The sequence below is a fragment of the Anopheles coustani genome, assembly GCF_943734705.1.
Source record: "Anopheles coustani chromosome X unlocalized genomic scaffold, idAnoCousDA_361_x.2 X_unloc_49, whole genome shotgun sequence".
Classification (NCBI taxonomy): Eukaryota; Metazoa; Arthropoda; class Insecta; order Diptera; family Culicidae; genus Anopheles; species Anopheles coustani.
In genome coordinates, this window is record NW_026525158.1 from 87,974 (window position 1) to 107,500 (window position 19,527).

The following is a 19,527-nucleotide window of genomic DNA, read 5'->3' on the forward strand; positions in this document are numbered from 1 at the left end:
ATAATCCATCGGTAGTAGCGACGGGCGGTGTGTACAAAGGGCAGGGACGTATTCAACGCTGGCTGATGACCAGCACTTACTAGAAGTTCCGAGTTCATATGGACCATTGCAATCCATAATCCCTACTAAGTGAGTATTTGAGTGATTTCCCGTTCCTCTCGGAATAGGAGACACGCTGCTACCCACATTGTAGCACGCGTGTAGCCCAGAACATCTAAGGGCATCACGGACCTGTTATCGCTCGATCTCATTTTGCTAAACACAAATTGTCCTGCTAAGCAGCGTACCGTAAGTGCACTTGCGCACACGAACAGCGAAGGTGTCAGGTCATACTCCACCGAAAGGTCCTAACCCGTTCCAATCGGCATCGACGCATTAACGCTGACTGCGTTCTAGTTAGCATATGTGAGTCACGTTCGTTATCGGAATTAACCAGACAAATCAATCCACGAACTAAGAACGGCCATGCACCACTACCCTTAAATTTGAGAAAGAGCTATTAATCTGTCTCACCTCCATAAGTTCGGACCTGGTAAGTTTTCCCGTGTTGAGTCAAATTGAACCGCAAGCTCCATTTCATTGTGGTGCCCTTCCGTCAATTCCTTTAAGTTTCAACTTTGCAACCATACTTCCCCCGGAACCTGACTTTGGTTTCCCGGAAGCTACTGAGAGCACCTGGTTGTAGCGTCTCCCAATTGCTAGTTGGCATCGTTTACGGTTAGAACTAGGGCGGTATCTAATCGCCTTCGATCCTCTAACTTTCGTTCTTGATTAAAGAAAGCATCCTTGACAAATGCCTTCGCTTTAGTTAGTCTTACGACGGTCTACGAATTTCACCTCTCGCGCCGTAATACTAGTGTCCCCAACTACTTCTGTTAATCATTACCTCCGGTCTGAGTACAAACCAATGAAAGATTAGACCAAGGTCGTATTCCATTATTCCATGCAAGATTATTCTAGGGCGTTTGGGCACCCTGCTTTAAGCACTCTAATTTGTTCAAGGTAAACGTGAGCGGTCGAGCTCTATGTTACACTTGCACCCGTTGAAGGGCACACCATGACACAGACTTGGTGCCCTACCACACCATTGAGTCGCAACCAGATTCCGACTTGGCCCACCGACCACGGGTTGACCGGGTCGGCGGAGCCGGACTGTGTTGGACAAGTATCAACTTCGAACGTTTTAACCGCAACAATTTTAATATACGCTAGTGGAGCTGGAATTACCGCGGCTGCTGGCACCAGACTTGCCCTCCACTTGATCCTCGTAGAAGGATTTATGCTCTACTCATTCCAATTATGAAACATCATTAAAGAGTTTCATATTGTTATTTCTCGTCACTACCTCCCCGTCCCGGGATTGGGTAATTTACGCGCCTGCTGCCTTCCTTGGATGTGGTAGCCATTTCTCAGGCTCCCTCTCCGGAATCGAACCCTGATTCCCCGTTACCCGTTGCAACCATGGTAGTCCTCTATACTACCATCCATAGTTGATAGGGCAGATATTTGCGAGATCTGTCGTCGGTGCGAGACCATACGATCAGCATCATTATCCAGACTTCAACTCAATGACACGGAGAACCCGCGATTGGTTTGACTAATAAGTGCACCAGTTCCCGCGAGGGTCCTGGCATGTTGCATGTATTAGCTCTAGATTTTCCACAGTTATCCAAGTAACTAGGTTGATGATCTCGTAAATTATAGCTGTTATACTGAGCCTTATGCGGTTTCACATTAAATCTGTTTGTACTTAGACATGCATGGCTTAACCTTTGAGACGAGCGTATATTACTGGTAGGATCAACCAGAATTCCGACTTTGCGTTCGAATGTTCATTGTCCCATTGCACCCGGAGGAGCAAACACCACGTTCTATATGTTGTCAAGTCCGGTAGCACACGGGAGGCGAGCCCCCGTGCGAACCTCATTGCCCTCGTATCACACACACACCCGATGCACCGGACAGGCACTTGAGCGGCATTCGACTCCGCTAAGCGCTCGTGCGCCCGATTGTGCATGCGCTGACGGGGCCTTCATACCCCTACCACAGCGACCTTATGCCAAACTTCCATGAATACTTAGGTGAGCTGACAAGGGCCTTCATTTCCCTACCATCAACTAAAGGACACGCTAGGCGCGTCCGATCATTGCAACTGCGGGGCTTTCATACCCCAATCACCACAGTACGCAATTCACCAGAGTTTAATCACAACCCCCCCGGACATGGCACACTATTAACTTGCAACAAAACTTAGTGTGTGCCGGGCACATCGGTTCCACAAAATCATTCCCGATGTACCCCAATTGGGGTTGTGAACGCATCCATGGTCCTCTGACACACCCAACCAAGCGTGGATACTACATACCTCAAACACCCAGTACACTAACAGACAAATCAATATATGGTTGCTTTCCCCCAGACATTTGCCAATCACTTGGCACCCGGACGGGAACTCGCTCCTGATTGCGCCAATGCCACCCATTTGCCAAGAGCGAGTTCTGTATGTAGATTTCATTTGGAAAGACAACCGTGTACTGGATATTCTATCCGACGATTACAGATGACGAGTACGAGACTCGACTACACTCACGGATAATACATTTTGGGTCGAGATTGCTTTCGGGGTTTTCGATTGGTCTTGCGCTTGTAAACGTATAACTTTGACTTGTGGTAACCTCGGTATGTTAGTCGATCACGTGGTTGTGAACTGGGTAAGGGTGGGCAATCTGTTCACTTGCACTCTGGGTAGGAATATGGTGAGCGCTATAGGTTAAAGATCATGGTATGGTTCCATCGTGATGACTTTCGCTAGATAGTAGTATGTTTGGATAGTTATAACGTTTTTGGCCATTTGTTCATAGTGTTCGGTCCATTGAGGAATTCGATTGGTCTTTGCTTCACACACGTGGTCGATCACTTGGATGTGAACTAGGGTGAGATTAAGGTGTTCACTAGTGCTCTTCGGTTTTGGATCAGTAATGAGCACTTGATTGGTTTCGCATAATATGTATCCATAGTGATGACTCTTTCCAGCTTAAGATTTCGTTACCAGTTTCGAATCCTCCCCACGTTCGCTTTTACTTGGTTAGGTTTTCGAGTGTAGATTTGAAAGCAATCTCATGTATATATCCCATCTGATATAAGCCACTGACAGTTCATGTCACCTCGTTCAACTCTCGCTGGGTCACAGAAGTATGTTACTGCGCCCATTATCCCTACTCGGATAGGTTCGGTTCGTTCGTTTTATACTACGGTGAGTAAACTCAATTTGTGCATCGCATAGCCATGGAAAGCAAGCTTTCGCGGGCCTCTTCGACTGTTTTGATACGAGCTGTGCCCGTGATGCTTGTCATCCCAGGATACTAGACCCCTTTGGACGACCGCATGACCATCAGAAAGTAAATTCCACGTTCGGTTTATTTGCTACTTCCACCGTTCTAGTACTATGGGGTTGGAACCCCTAACATAAAGTATCTATGTAGAACCACGAGGGCTCTCAATGTAGAACCACAAGGGCTCTAGTACCGATTCTCTCGGTACGCTTGGTCCGTGTTCCTTTATGTTTGTACTCTTGTGTGTATAAAATTCATGTTCGATTTGGGATATTTGCTACTTTCACCTGTGCGCTGTGTATAACTACGGAGAAACTCAATTTGTGCATCGCATAGCCATGGAAAGCAAGCTTTCGCGGGCCTCTTCGACTGTTTTGATACGAGACTGTGCCCGTGATGCTTGTCATCCCAGGATACTAGACCCCTTTGGACGACCGCATGACCAACAGAATGTAAATTCCAGTTCGTTTTTGGATATTTGCTACTGTCACCGTTTGAGTACTATGGGGCTTGAACCCCTAACATAAAGTCTTTGTGTAGAACCACGAGGGCTCTATAGTACCGATTCTCTCGGCACGCTTGGTCCGTGTTCCTTTATGTTCGTACTCTTGTGTGTATAATATTCATGTTCGGTTTGGGATATTTGCTACTTTCACCTGGGTCCCGTTCTTCATACAAGTCTGCCTTGCTAATGTGGTAACTTTATAGTGTAGTTCTGACATCCCAATTTTGGGACTTAGCCGATTTTTCATGAATTTCCATATGACCCATAGGGTCCCTTTCTTCATACAAGCTTGCCTAGGGCGATCGGTCAAAACTTGTCTTACTATTCGATTGGTCTTCGCAGTTTCACCCTAGGCAATTCGCCTAGGTCTGTCTTCTTGAGGAGGCCAAAACCCGAAATAAGGAGGTCTGGCCGACCCTGAAACCTCCCCTGTCTTAACTACACTAACCCGATTTTTCATGGTCCTTAGCGCCATACAACTTTGCCTAGGTCACTTGTACTCTTGACTTAGGCCATCTGACTTGGTCCGTGTTTCTTCCTAGGGTTCACCTAGGTACTTTGCCTTGCTTGATGTGGTAACTTTTTAGTGTAGTTCAGACATCCCAATTTCGGGACTTAGCCGATTTTTCGTATATTTCCATATGACCCATAGGGTCCCTTTCTTCATACAAGCTTGCCTAGGGCGATCGGTCAAAACTTGTCTTACTATTCGATTGGTCTTCGCACTTTCACCCTAGGCACTTTGCCTAGGTCTGTCTTCTTGAGGAGGCCAAAACCCGAAATAAGGAGGTCTGGCCGACCCTGAAACCTCCCCTGTCTGAACTACACTAACCCGATTTTTCAGGGTCCTCAGCGCCATACAACTTTGCCTAGGTCACTTGTACTCTTGACTTAGGCCATCTGACTTGGTCCGTGTTTCTTCCTAGGGTTCACCTAGGTACTTTGCCTTGCTTGATGTGGTAACTTTTTAGTGTAGTTCAGACATCCCAATTTCGGGACTTAGCCGATTTTTCGTATATTTCCATATGACCCATAGGGTCCCTTTCTTCATACAAGCTTGCCTAGGGCGATCGGTCAAAACTTGTCTTACTATTCGATTGGTCTTCGCACTTTCACCCTAGGCAGTTTGCCTAGGTGTAGCTTCTTGAGGAGGTCAAAACCCAAAATAAGGAGGTTCAGCCGACCCAAAAACCTCCCCTGTCTAAACTACACTAACCAGATTTTTCAGGGTCCTCACCGTCATACAACTTTGCCTAGGTCACTTGTTCTCTTGACTTAGGCCATCTGACTTGGTCATTGTTTCTTGCTAGGGTTCACCTAGGTACTTTGCCTTGCTTGATGTGGTAACTTTTTAGTGTAGTTCAGACATCCCAATTTTGGGACTTAGCCGATTTTTCATGTATTTCCATATGACCCATAGGGTCCCTTTCTTCATACAAGCTTGCCTAGGGCGATCGGTCAAAACTTGTCTTACTATTCGATTGGTCTTCGCACTTTCACCCTAGGCAGTTTGCCTAGGTGTAGCTTCTTGAGGAGGTCAAAACCCAAAATAAGGAGGTTCAGCCGACCCAAAAACCTCCCCTGTCTAAACTACACTAACCAGATTTTTCAGGGTCCTCACCGTCATACAACTTTGCCTAGGTCACTTGCACTCTTGACTTAGGCCATCTGACTTGGTCCGTGTTTCTTGCTAGGGTTCACCTAGGTAGTTTGCCTTGCTTGATGTGGTAACTTTTTAGTGTAGTTCTGACATCCCAATTTTGGGACTTAGCCGATTTTTCATGTATTTCCATATGACCCTTAGGGTCCCTTTCTTCATACAAGCTTGCCTAGGGCGATCGGTCAAAACTTGTCTTACTATTCGATTGGTCTTCGCACTTTCACCCTAGGCAGTTTGCCTAGGTGTAGCTTCTTGATGAGGCCAAAACCCAAAATAAGGGAGTTCGGCCGACCCAAAAACCTACCCTGTCTAAACTACACTAACCAGATTTTTCAGGGTCCTCAGCGCCATACAACTTTGCCTAGGTCACTTGTTCTATTGACTTAGGCCATCTGACTTGGTCCGTGTTTCTTCCTAGGGTTCACCTAGGTACTTTGCCTTGCTTGGTGTGGTAACTTTTTAGTGTAGTTCTGACATCCCCATTTTGGGACTTAGCCGATTTTTCGTAAAATACCATATGACCCATCAGGGTCCTTTGCTTCATATAAGTTTGCCTTGCTTGGTATGGTAACATTTGAGTGTAGTTCTGACATCATCATTTTGGGACTTAGCCGATTTTTCGTAAAATACCATATGACCCATATGGGTCCTTTGCTTCATATAAGTTTGCCTTGCTTGGTGTGGTAACTTTTTAGTGTAGTTCTGACATCCCCATTTTGGGACTTAGCCGATTTTTCGTAAAATACCATATGACCCATCAGGGTCCTTGCCTTCATATAAGTTTGCCTTGCTTGGTGTGGTAACATTTGAGTGTAGTTCTGACATCCCCATTTTGGGACTTAGCCGATTTTTCGATCAATACCATATGACCCATCAGGGTCCTTTGCTTCATATAAGTTTGCCTTGCTTGGTATGGTAACATTTGAGTGTAGTTCTGACATCATCATTTTGGGACTTAGCCGATTTTTCGTAAAATACCATATGACCCATATGGGTCCTTTGCTTCATATAAGTTTGCCTTGCTTGGTGTGGTAACTTTTTAGTGTAGTTCTGACATCCCCATTTTGGGACTTAGCCGATTTTTCGTAAAATACCATATGACCCATCAGGGTCCTTGCCTTCATATAAGTTTGCCTTGCTTGGTGTGGTAACACATGAGTGTAGTTCTGACATCCCCCATTTTGGGACTTAGCCGATTTTTCGTAAAATACCATATGACCCATCAGGGTCCTTTCCTTCATATAAGTTTGCCTTGCTTGATGTGGTAACATTTGAGTGTAGTTCAGACATCCCCATTTTGGGACTTAGCCGATTTTTCGATCCATACCATATGACCCATCAGGGTCCTTGCCTTCATATAAGTTTGCCTTGCTTGGTGTGGTAACATTTTAGTGTAGTTCTGACATCCCCATTTTGGGACTTAGCCGATTTTTCGTAAAATACCATATGACCCATCAGGGTCCTTTGCTTCATATAAGTTTGCCTTGCTTGGTGTGGTAACATTTGAGTGTAGTTCTGACATCCCCATTTTGGGACTTAGCCGATTTTTCGTAAAATACCATATGACCCATCAGGGTCCTTTGCTTCATATAAGTTTGCCTTGCTTGGTTTGGTAACTTGTTAGTGTAGTTCTGACATCATCATTTTGGGACTTAGCCGATTTTTCGTAAAATACCATATGACCCATCAGGGTCCTTTGCTTCATATAAGTTTGCCTTGCTTGGTGTGGTAACATTTGAGTGTAGTTCTGACATCCCCATTTTGGGACTTAGCCGATTTTTCGTAAAATACCATATGACCCATCAGGGTCTTTTGCTTCATATAAGTTTGCCTTGCTTGGTGTGGTAACATTTGAGTGTAGTTCTGACATCCCCATTTTGGGACTTAGCCGATTTTTCGTAAAATACCATTTGACCCATCAGGGTCTTTTGCTTCATATAAGTTTGCCTTGCTTGGTGTGGTAACATATGAGTGTAGTTCAGACATCCCCATTTTGGGACTTAGCCGATTTTTCGTAAAATACCATATGACCCATCAGGGTCCTTTGCTTCATATAAGTTTGCCTTGCTTGGTTTGGTAACTTGTTAGTGTAGTTCTGACATCATCATTTTGGGACTTAGCCGATTTTTCGTAAAATACCATATGACCCATCAGGGTCCTTTGCTTCATATAAGTTTGCCTTGCTTGATGTGGTAACATTTGAGTGTAGTTCTGACATCCCCATTTTGGGACTTAGCCGATTTTTCGTAAAATACCATATGACCCATCAGGGTCCTTGCCTTCATATAAGTTTGCCTTGCTTGGTGTGGTAACATTTGAGTGTAGTTCTGACATCCCCATTTTGGGACTTAGCCGATTTTTCGTAAAATACCATATGACCCATCAGGGTCCTTTGCTTCATATAAGTTTGCCTTGCTTGGTGTGGTAACATTTGAGTGTAGTTCTGACATCCCCATTTTGGGACTTAGCCGATTTTTCGTAAAATACCATATGACCCATCAGGGTCCTTTGCTTCATATAAGTTTGCCTTGCTTGGTGTGGTAACATTTGAGTGTAGTTCTGACATCCCCATTTTGGGACTTAGCCGATTTTTCGTAAAATACCATATGACCCATCAGGGTCCTTTGCTTCATATAAGTTTGCCTTGCTTGGTGTGGTAACATTTGAGTGTAGTTCTGACATCATCATTTTGGGACTTAGCCGATTTTTCGTAAAATACCATATGACCCATCAGGGTCCTTTGCTTCATATAAGTTTGCCTTGCTTGATGTGGTAACATTTGAGTGTAGTTCTGACATCCCCATTTTGGGACTTAGCCGATTTTTCGTAAAATACCATATGACCCATCAGGGTCCTTTGCTTCATATAAGTTTGCCTTGCTTGGTGTGGTAACTTGTTAGTGTAGTTCTGACATCATCATTTTGGGACTTAGCCGATTTTTCGTAAAATACCATATGACCCATCAGGGTCCTTTGCTTCATATAAGTTTGCCTTGCTTGGTGTGGTAACATTTGAGTGTAGTTCTGACATCCCCATTTTGGGACTTAGCCGATTTTTCGTAAAATACCATATGACCCATCAGGGTCCTTTGCTTCATATAAGTTTGCCTTGCTTGGTGTGGTAACACATGAGTGTAGTTCTGACATCCCCATTTTGGGACTTAGCCGATTTTTCGATCAATTCCATATGACCCATCAGGGTCCTTTTTCTTCATATAAGTTTCCCAAGACTTAGTGTTTTTTACCTTTGGACACCAATATCACCCTTACGGGTATCTTTGATCTTCGCACCATGTATTGACCAAATGTAGGTCTTGCTATGCCAAACTTATAATTGTTCTACACCAAGTCTCTATCTTGAACCATTAAGGCTCTAACTTGCACCAATTGCTTGGTACTCTTGGTCCGTGTTTCATCGCATACTGACTTCTTGACTTAGTGCTTTTTTCCTTTGGACACCAATATCACCCTTGCGGGTATCTTTGATCTTCTCACTTTGTATTGACCGAATGTAGGTCTTGCCATGCCAAACATATAATTGTTCTACACCAAGTCTCTATCTCGTACCGCCAGCTCGGTACATTCGATAAACCTGCCCTTAAGGCACCCGGGACTTAGCCATTTTTTTCACATTTTTCATGATTTTGAGGCAACTTTTCTCGACTTTGTCACCTTATATCACCAAGATCCTTTCTCTTTAGCGCTTCACTCTGTTCGTATGATATTTAGCGCTGACTATCACCTTTCTATCGCTGAGCTCAACTTCTTATTCGGTGCCATAGAGCCAGAGATATTTGGTGTATGCTGTTATAAGGGAAGTTTGTCACTTTTTCAAAGGCCCACTTTGGGACGCCCATATCTCACCTTCAGGTATCTTCGATCTTCTTGTCGTCTATGGACGAAACTTAGGCCTTGTCTTGGCCAACTTATAAATGTTCTACGGCCAAGCCGTATCTCTTACCGCCAGCCCGGTATTCATGGACTTAGTTGGATTTTCGCCTCTCGTGGTAACAATTTCAGACTTTGACTCACAATAACACCCGAACGGTCACATGCTAGCGCTTTGCTTGGTAGGAATTATAGTTAGCGCTACCTTTTCTCTTTCCATCGATACCTTGTTCGTCCCATTCCATGCCATACAGCCGAAGTTATGATGTTTCCCGTTTTCCATATCATGTGGAGCTTATGCTCTGGGAAAACCATCTAACACCTGTACCACCCTTTTGGGTACCACCGATCTCGACACTATGTTCGGGCCAAATATAGGTTATAACATGCCCAACATATAATTGTTCTACACCAAGTCTCTATCTCTTACCGCCTGCTCGGTATTTTACTCGTAAGTCCAAATTTCACAACTTGTACTTTTTGGCCCAATGTACTCGAGTTTCAATTTTGGTAACATTTTTCGACTTTGTCGTTTAATAACTTCCAAATCATGCTAGTTAGCGCTTTGCTTTCTTCTAGTCGTATCTAGCGCTGGGTGTTACCTTTCCAAAACATATCCTAGCTTAACAATCCATGCCATACAGCCGGAGCTATACGGTGCACAAGTCAAATCCATTTTAGCCATGTTTCATTTTTGCCAATTTTTGACCACTCGTATCACCCTTCCAGAGTGGTCCGATCTTCTCGCTGTCTATGGACGACTTTTAGGTCTCGTAGAGGCAAACTTATAAGTATTCTACGTCAACCCGCTATCTCTTACCGCCTGCTCGGTATTCTTGGTCTTGTGTGATTTTTGGAAATTTTGGTATTATTTTTCCACTTTGTCGCTTAATAACTCAGTTTTGCTCAACACTTAGCGCTTCGGTTGTTTGGGATTATAGTTAGCGCTCGGTTCGACCTTTCCAACACTGATCTTAGCTTGTCGATCCGTTCCATACAGCCTGAGTTATTCGCGATACCGTGTTTCAACCCATTTCTCAAGTCTCGTTTTGGTCCAACTTTGAACCAGCCATATCACCCTGATGGGTACCTCCGATCTTCTCGCTCTATATTGGCCAAAGTTAGGTCTTGTGGTAACGTACTTATGATTGTTCTACGCCGTGTTCGTAGCTCTTATCGTTCGCCCGCTATTTTCGATCATAAGGTGAATTTTCGCCTCTAAACCACCATTTTTCACCTTTGCCCTCTAATATGACCGACTTGCTCAACACCTAGCGCTTCGCTTGGTAGGACACATAGCTAGCGCTCGTCAAGACCTTTCCAACGCATATCCAAGCTTTCCGATCCGAGCCATACAGCCTGAGCTATAGGCGATACCGTTTTTCCCATTTTCTTGGTCACATGCACTTTAGGGTACCCCTTTTTGCCTTTGACCCTTAATACCTCCTCCGGGTCACTAGTAGGCGCTCAGCTTGGTAGGAAACATAGCTAGAGCAGGCCTTCACCTTTCCAAAACTGCCTCAAGTGTACCGATCCGACATCTAGAACCAAAGTTATGGTCATTCCTATCATGCTCTACTTTCATGGTCAACCTCCACCAAGCACACCTAGGTTGGACCAACTTTCACCAACTCATCTCGAACCCCAAATTTGCTTCGACCTACTAGGTTTCCCTAGTAAAGTGGTCAAAACATCCATTACAACACGACTGGTCTTTCTGGTGGTCGACCTAGGCGACTTTGTTCGACGACCACCACCCCATGGAACTAAAAGACGTCCCTTGATACGGACCACCGATACATTTTCCGGCCTGTCTAAACTACACTCATCGAAATTTTTTTGGGTCCCCACCGTCATACAAGTTTGCCTAGGTCAAGTTTTTCTTCCGGATCGGCCGCGGACCTCACTTTTCATTATCTAGGGAGGCCATAGGGCCCCAAAAGGGGTTTTTTAAAATTTTCGACACTTTCGACTTTGGTCGGATTTTTTCCGATTTTGGTCCGACCTAGGGACTTGGTGGTCCAAGGAGCCTCGGGACCAAACTTTTTTCTCAGGGGTCCCTACCTCCATACAACTTTGCCTAGGTCAATTTTTTGTTCCAAATCGACCGCGGATTTCACTTTTCAATATCTGGGGCTCGTGTAGAGTCCGAATATGAGGTTTTCTCATTTTTCGACATTTTCGACTTTTTTCGACTTTTTTCGGGTTTTTCGACCTAGGGGTCCGCCGAACAAATTTTGGGTCAAAAATTTTTATTGAACTAGTCGAAAGTACGCAAAAAGATAAGACTTTTTGCCGAAGACACCATGCCCCGGAACCGACTCCTTCCCCTTCAAAATTGGGGACAAACGTGATTTTTGAAACTTTTCCTTAGGGAGCCCAAGACTTAGAAAATTTTCAAATTCTCGATTTTTCGATTGCGAGCTAGCGCTTTGCGGTCTTCGGCAATGTTGTAGATCTCGACGAGATAAGACTTTTTGGTCAAGGGACATTTTGCCCTCCGACCCCTCCTTCCCCCCGCAAATCGCCCCCCAAAGTGCAATTTTTGCATTTTCACCTCTTTGCACGCACTGTTCGGCCCAAATGGCCACTTTCTATGGGTCTGAGCGCTTTGCGGTCTTCGGCAAACTTTTAGAGCGTACCAAGCCCTAATTATAATTGTTCTACACCAACTTCGTACCTCTTCATCCCTGGCCGCTATTCGCGTACCAAGGTAATTTTTGTTCATTTTATCAACATTTTTCATCTTTGACTGTTTATATCGGCCTTGCCATGAACCGATAGCGCTTCGCTGTGTTCTAACGTAAGTTAGTACTACTCAATACCTTTCCAAATCATGTCTTAGGTTGTCATTTGCTTGCTTACAGCCGGAGCTATGAGCGATACCGTAAAAAGTACCGAAACTTGGAAAAATCCTTGGATCGCCCATATCCCCCCTTTGGGGACCAGATATCGAAAAAAGTTCTTATTCAAAAAGTTGCGCCTTAACGTGTTCTAGTTATGCCTAGAACATTTCACTTCGCTAGCTGGCCTGCAACTTAGCCGTAATTGGGATTTTAGGGTGTTCATGGAGGGCCCATTTCCTGCGACTTGGTATCTTTTGGGCCCAATGTTTCTCTAATATCTCCACGAGTTTTCCAGATAGCCTTTTCAAACTTTCAGGGTGCCTAGAACACCTCAAGACCTTTCCAACGCTATGCCGTTTGCCTCGCTCGGACATCTACAGCCAAAGTTATTCGAGGTACACGGTACCTTACCCTGTTTTCTCAGTACTTGGTCGAAAATTTCGATCAGCCATATGACCGACTTGGACAACCCTGAGCGGGTTGGCCCCATATAACTAAACTTTTGTCTCGTGGAGGCAAACTTATAAATATTCCACGTCAACTCGCTATCTCGTACCGCCTTGACGGTATACTTGGTCCAAGGGCCATTTCCAGCGACTTGGTCGCAATTTCGCTCTAAGTTTCGCTAATACCTTCGTCCGTGGACATGGTGATTTTTTGTTCGTATTTTTCCTTGATAGTCCCACTCAAGACTATTCCATACCAGAGCCAAGCGTCCCGCTAAGTGCCATACAGCCTGAGCAGTAATTCATGAAAGGTACCTCTACCAGTTTTTGCCATACTTGGGTACAAACTTTGGATCGCCCATATCTCCACTTTGGAGGCCAGCCAGCACCTTGGCCTCATATACTTTTTTGTTGGTCATACCATGCACCAAATATAATTGTTCTACGCCAACTTGCTATCTCTTCTCCAACTTGCCGTTATTCTTGGTCCAAGTCCCATTTCATTCGTTTTTGGACCCATTTTGCTATATGTTTCACTAATAGCTTCGGCCATGGACAAGCTGATTTTCTATTTGTATTTTTCCTTGATAGTCCCACTCAAGACCATTCCAAAACACACCGCAGCTTGTCGCTCGGTGGCAAACTGACCGAGTTATAATTCATGAAAGGTACCTCAACTTGGTACACCACGTGGTCGGCCCAAACCATAAACCGACCAAACGACCGACTTGGAGCACCCTGACCGGGTTGGCCCCATATAATGAAAGTTGCGTCTCTACACGCCCAACTTATGAATATTCTACGCCAAGTCGCTATCTCTTACCGGTAAGCCGGTATTCACCTTCCAAGGGGGATTTTGGTCAAGTGCCATTTCCTGCGACTTGGTCCCCGAATACGACCATCATCACCTAATATCTCCGTGGTCTTTCAACTCAGCCTCATGAAACTTTCAGGGTAGATAGGTCTCCCCGAGACCTTTCCAACGGTGAGCCGTTTGCCTCGCTCGGCCATATACAGCCGAAGTTATTAATGGTACTTGGTACCTTACCCTGTTTTTTCCATACTTGTTCGTACTTGGGTACAAACTTTGTATCGCCCATATCTCCACTTTGGAGGCCAGCCAGCACCTTGGCCCCAAATACTTTTTTGTTGGTCATACTATGCCCAAAATATAAATGTTCTACGTCAACTTGCTATCTCTTCTCCAACTTGCCGTTATTCTTGGTCCAAGTCCCATTTCATTCGTTTTTGGACCCATTTTGCTATATGTTTCACTAATAGCTTCGGCCATGGACAAGCTGATTTTCGATTGGTATTTTTCCTTGATAGTCCCACTCAAGACCATTCCAAAACACACCGCAGCTTGTCGCTCGGTGGCAAACTGACCGAGTTATAATTCATGAAAGGTACCTCAACTTGGCACACCACGTGGTCGGCCCAAACCATAAACCAACCAAACGACCGACTTGGAGCACCCTGACCGGGTTGGCCCCATATAATAAAAGTTGCGTCTCTACACGCCCAACTTATGAATATTCTACGCCAAGTCGCTATCTCTTACCGGTAAGCCGGTATTCACCTTCCAAGGGTGATTTTGGTCAAGCGCCATTTCCTGCGACTTGGTCCCCGAATTGGACCATCATCACCTAATATCTCCGTGGTCTTTCAACTCAGCCTCATGAAACTTTCAGGGTAGATAGGTCTCCCCAAGACCTTTCCAACGGTGAGCCGTTTGCCTCGCTCGGCCATCTACAGCCGAAGTTATTAATGGTACTTGGTACCTTACCCTGTTTTTTCCATACTTGTTCGTACTTGGGTACAAACTTTGGATCGCCCATATCTCCACTTTGGAGGCCAGCCAGCACCTTGGCCCCATATACTTTTTTGTTGGTGATACCATGCACCAAATATAATTGTTTTACGCAAGCTTGCTATCTCTTCTCCAACTTGCGGTTATTTTTGACTCAAGTCCCATTTCCATAGTTTTTGGTACCAATTTGCTCTATGTTTCGCTAATAGCTTCGCCCAAGGACTTTGTGACTTTTTGTTCGCATTTTTCCTAAATAGTCCCACTCAAGACTATTCCAAATCACACCTTAGCTTGTCGCTCAGTGCCATACAGTTAGAGTTTTAATTCATGAAAGGTACATCACCTTGGTACACCACGTGGTCGGTCCAAACCATCAACCAACCATATGACCGACTTCGAGTCGAGCTAGCGGCTAGGCTCAATATAATGAAATGCGTGTCTTGATGCGGGCTACTGACGGTCTGAACAATGTAGCTCGCTAGCTCGTCTCTAAACTTGTGTTTTGGTCGAATATTGGGTGTTCATGTACCACTTCGGGTAACATGGACTTTGGTGCAACTTTACCACTTGTGCACTTAATAACTTCCCGGTCATTCAAGTCTTTGCCTTCATACTTTCAGGGTAGTTAGGTCTCGTCGAGACCTTTCCATACATATGCCAAACTCATCGATCGGACATCTATAGCCCGAGTTATTCGCGGTACACCGTACCTTACCCTGTTTTTTCCTCAATTGGGTACAAACCTTGGAACACCCATATCGCCCCTTTAGAGACTAGCTGGCACGTTGGCCTCATATAATGATAAGTGCACCTCAACTAGGGCTACTGACGGTCAGAACATTTCAACTTGCTAGCTCGGGCCCACACTTGTGTTTTTCTCGAATATATGGTTCAAGTGTGCCACTTTGGGCACTTTTGGACATTTTGTCCCCACACAACTTTCTTGCCTTGGTAGATAGGGTCTTGTGATCTTGGGCAAAAAGATGCACCAAGATAAAGTCTAACTTTCGTTCTTGTACCGCAAAGCGCTATCTCAAACACCCGAGGAGATAGAAAGTGATTATGTTCGGTATATCGGTCTTCCATGGCCTACTATGGTAAACCCCTGCAGGTATGCAACCGAAGGTGCTTGGTACATGTATTTGGTGCAATATCGGTGCAAAGTAGGTGTTTCCTTGATCGGGCTATAACTTTCTTGGTTGATGTTGGATTGCTTTGCGGTCTTCGGGGGATAGTTAGGGAACATGTTGGCCAACATTTCCTTATTCCTCAGCCTGGCCGTACCTCTTACCGTCTAGGCGGTATACATGCTCTAAGTTGGAACTTGTGTTCCTTTGGGTAACTTCTCTGACTTTGACGCTTAATAACTTTCGTTCATATGCAGTCTAAGCTCTGCAACTCTCAGGAAAGCTAGTACTACTCATTTCCTTTCCATATCAGTCTTTGGCTTGTCGATCCGATGTCTACAGCCTTACTTATTCACGTTCCCTGTGAAGGTAGGTTTTTGCCCATTTTCCAGTTCATGTGGTAACATTCCCAGACTTTGCCGGCTTTCTCTTCATGTGGTAACTTGCTTGCTCATGTGGTAACTTGGAAGTGTATTTCTGACAGACCCAATCTGGGACTTAGCCGATTTTTCTCTGCATATTATATGGATCCATCACTAGGCCATCTTGCTTGCTCATGTGGTAACTTGGAAGTGTATTTCTGACAGACCCAATCTGGGACTTAGCCGATTTTTCTCTTCATATCATATGGATCCATCACTAGGCCATCTTGCTTGCTTGTGTGGTAACTTGATAGTGTATGTCTGACAGACCCAATCTGGGACTTAGCCGATTTTTCTCTTCATATCATATGGATCCATCACTAGGCCATCTTGCTTGCTTGTGTGGTAACTTGGAAGTGTATTTCTGACAGACCCAATCTGGGACTTAGCCGATTTTTCTCTTCATATTATATGGATCCTGGACTTAGCCGATTTTTCTCTTCATATCATATGGATCCATCACTAGGCCATCTTGCTTGCTTGTGTGGTAACTTGGAAGTGTATTTCTGACAGACCCAATCTGGGACTTAGCCGATTTTTCTCTTCATATTATATGGATCCTGGACTTAGCCGATTTTTCTCTTCATATCATATGGATCCATCACTAGGCCATCTTGCTTGCTTGTGTGGTAACTTGGAAGTGTATTTCTGACAGACCCAATCTGGGACTTAGCCGATTTTTCTCTTCATATTATATGGATCCTGGACTTAGCCGATTTTTCTCTTCATATCATATGGATCCATCACTAGGCCATCTTGCTTGCTTGTGTGGTAACTTGGAAGTGTATTTCTGACAGACCCAATCTGGGACTTAGCCGATTTTTCTCTTCATATTATATGGATCCTGGACTTAGCCGATTTTTCTCTTCATATCATATGGATCCATCACTAGGCCATCTTGCTTGCTTGTGTGGTAACTTGGATGTGTATTTCTGACAGACCCAATCTGGGACTTAGCCGATTTTTCTCTTCATATCATATGGATCCATCACTAGGCCATCTTGCTTGCTTGTGTGGTAACTTGGAAGTGTATTTCTGACAGACCCAATCTGGGACTTAGCCGATTTTTCTCTTCATATTATATGGATCCTGGACTTAGCCGATTTTTCTCTTCATATCATATGGATCCATCACTAGGCCATCTTGCTTGCTTGTGTGGTAACTTGGAAGTGTATTTCTGACAGACCCAATCTGGGACTTAGCCGATTTTTCTCTTCATATTATATGGATCCTGGACTTAGCCGATTTTTCTCTTCATATCATATGGATCCATCATTAGGCCATCTTGCTTGCTTGTGTGGTAACTTGATAGTGTATTTCCGACAGACCCAATCTCGGACTTAGCCGATTTTTCTCTTCATATTATATGGTTCCATCACTAGGCCATCTTGCTTGCTTGTGTGGTATCTTGAAAGTGTATGTCTGACAGACCCAATCTCGGACTTAGCCGATTTTTCTCTTCATATAATATGGATCCTGGACTTAGCCTGTTATTAGGTTATTATATATGGATCCTGGACTTAGCCGATTATTAGGTTATTATATATGGATCCTGGACTTAGCCGATTTTTCTCTTCATATAATATGGATCCGGGACTTAGCCGATTATTAGGTTATTATATATGGATCCTGGACTTAGCCGATTTTTCGTTTCATATAATATGGATCCTGGACTTAGCCGATATTTCTCTTCATATAATATGGATCCGGGACTTAGCCGATTATTCTGTTCATATAATATGGATCCGGGACTTAGCCAATTTTTCTCTTCATGTGGTATCGTATGCCAATCGCTCACAAGTCATGGGATAAGGGTACTTGTGTTCTTCCATCTTCTAAGTCCCGCACGGGGACATCGTGATCGCCCCAAGTCCGGAATAGCGCCAAGTCAAGCCCCACGGTGGCCGTGCAGGACCTGTTAGCGGGGGCCCCACTGACAGCACTAATCCGGACTTAGAAATTATATCTTTCTAATCGAACACCACACACGCAACACCACCATACCACCATCTCCTTGCAAGTACCTAAGTACCCGCAACTCCATGGTGAAGGCAATGTCACTCCATCACCAACCTCTTTGCACTGCAAGCACTTGCGTACCCACAACACTCCGAAGAAGGCAACGGCGCACGATGCTCGACTCCACACACCACACCACACCACCGATGGCCAGCCAGCCAGCCAGCCCAGCTAAGGGCTAACCCACCAACCAACCACCAATGGCCTAGGCCAGCCGGATCCCACCTTCAAGTCCAAGCACAGCCAAGTGCAAGTACCGCCAAGTGTTCACCAACCAACCATCACACCAGGTCAGCCGGCCGGTACCCACCTTCAAGTGCCATTACCCTCGGGTGCAAGCTCAATCAAGTGTTAACCAACCAACCCGGCCAAGGCAGCCAACAGGCCGGCACCCTACAGCACCGACCCGCCATTACCACCTCAACCGTTGACCATGCAAGTGGCCTCGGACAACAGGTGACACCCGAAGTACATCCGAAGAGTGTATATCAAGTGTTTGTTCACCAAGTCCTCAACCAACCCCAAGTACCCGGAGGTACCCAGAGTGTTGGATCCGCCAACCACTACCAGCACTCCAAGTCCTTGCGAACCCAAAGTGTTTGCCCGGTAGGGCCATTGTATCACAACGCTTGCTACCATGCAAGTGGCCTCGAACAAGGTGACAGGGGTATCTTCACCAAGTTCTCAACCAACCCCAAGTACCCGGAGGTACCCAGAGTGTTGGGTCCGCCAACCACTACCAGCACTCCAAGTCCTCGCGAACATAAAGTGTTTGCCCGGTAGGGCCATTAGACCACAACGCTTGCTAACCATGCAAGTGGTCTCGGACAACAGGTGACACCCGAAGTACATCCGGAGAGTGTACAACAAGTGTTTGTTCACCAAGTCCTCAACCAACCCCAAGTACCCGGAGGTACCCAGAGTGTTGGGTCCGCCAACCACTACCAGCACTCTAAGTCCTCGCGAACCCAAAGTGTTTGCCCGGTAGGGCCATTAGACCACAACGCTTGCTAACCATGCAAGTGGTCTCGGACAACAGGCGATACCCGAAGTACATCCGAAGAGTGTATATCAAGTGTTTGTTCACCAAGTCCTCAACCAACCCCAAGTACCCGGAGGTACCCAGAGTGTTGGATCCGCAAACCCGTCCCGGCACTCCAAGTCCTTGCGAACCCAAAGTGTTTGCCCGGTAGGGCCATTGTATCACAACGCTTGCTACCATGCAAGTGGCCTCGGACAACAGGTGACACCCGAAGTACATCCGGAGAGTGTACAACAAGTGTTTGTTCACCAAGTCCTCAACCAACCCCAAGTACCCGGAGGTACCCAGAGTGTTGGATCCGCCAACCCGTCCCGGCACTCCAAGTCCTTGCGAACCCAAAGTGTTTGCCCGGTAGGGCCATTGAATCACAACGCTTGCTAACCATGCAAGTGGTCTCGGACAACAGGTGACACCCGAAGTACATCCGGAGA